The sequence below is a fragment of the Chaetura pelagica genome, unplaced genomic scaffold (assembly GCF_000747805.2).
Source record: "Chaetura pelagica isolate M959 unplaced genomic scaffold, ChaPel_1.0 scaffold123, whole genome shotgun sequence".
NCBI lineage: Eukaryota > Metazoa > Chordata > Aves > Apodiformes > Apodidae > Chaetura > Chaetura pelagica.
In genome coordinates, this window is record NW_009953295.1 from 2,818,097 (window position 1) to 2,818,958 (window position 862).

An 862-nucleotide genomic window follows, 5' to 3' on the forward strand; every position below is an offset into this window, starting at 1 on the left:
GAGTCAAAAGCTTTTGCCACAGGATATTAGTGAAAGGACTGTGTCCGAAAAGGCTCTTCTTTAAGTTGTGTGAAACCCCCGTGTTTGACCACAGCAGAGCAGCCATAGGTACCCAGTTCAGAATGTCCCAAAAAGGTTGAGGAAAGAAAGATTTAATCTGTTTAGTGCCCTGTGGGACTTCCAAAAAGTGTAGGAATAGAAGTAACGGGAAACCAGCTTCTTGTGATTTGGTTAGAGAGATCTGCTCCTTGCCAGCAACCTCTGTGAGAGCATGAAGTCATATGCTCCTGCTGCATTTGTGTACCTGCTTGTAATATACAATAAACACATATAATGCATAGTGTGCATTGGGGAGGGGGTGGGAAAGGCAAGGAAATAATTTCTGAGGTACAGGTGAAGAACCCTTCTGCCTGCTGTCACTATTTGTCATTTGAATTATAGAAGAATGACAATAAGCTAACTTGGAAAAAAGCAAACTGCTATTCTGAGAGCAGCCCTTTGACTCTTTTTTTATTAAAATAATGAATATTGTCTCATTAGACGGTGAACTGTAAATAGAATATGCCTAAATTGTTTCTCCCTGGCAATTTCTCATTAAATATCCCTTGAAATGTCAAAAATGATTCAGGCACTACCGAAGTGCACGCACGATTACAATAAAAACCGTGCACATTTTAAAGCAGGCGTTGGCCCCCGCAAACACCTACCCAAACGGCCACAATAAACGGCTCTTAAAACAACAGAACTACAAGCCGTAATAGCTGGCATTTGATAAATACTTAAATCACCACGTGTCTCCGTCGAGATATTAAACCAGGATCCCGAGTCCTTCAGTACCTGTCCGAGCTCACGGCCGCTCCCC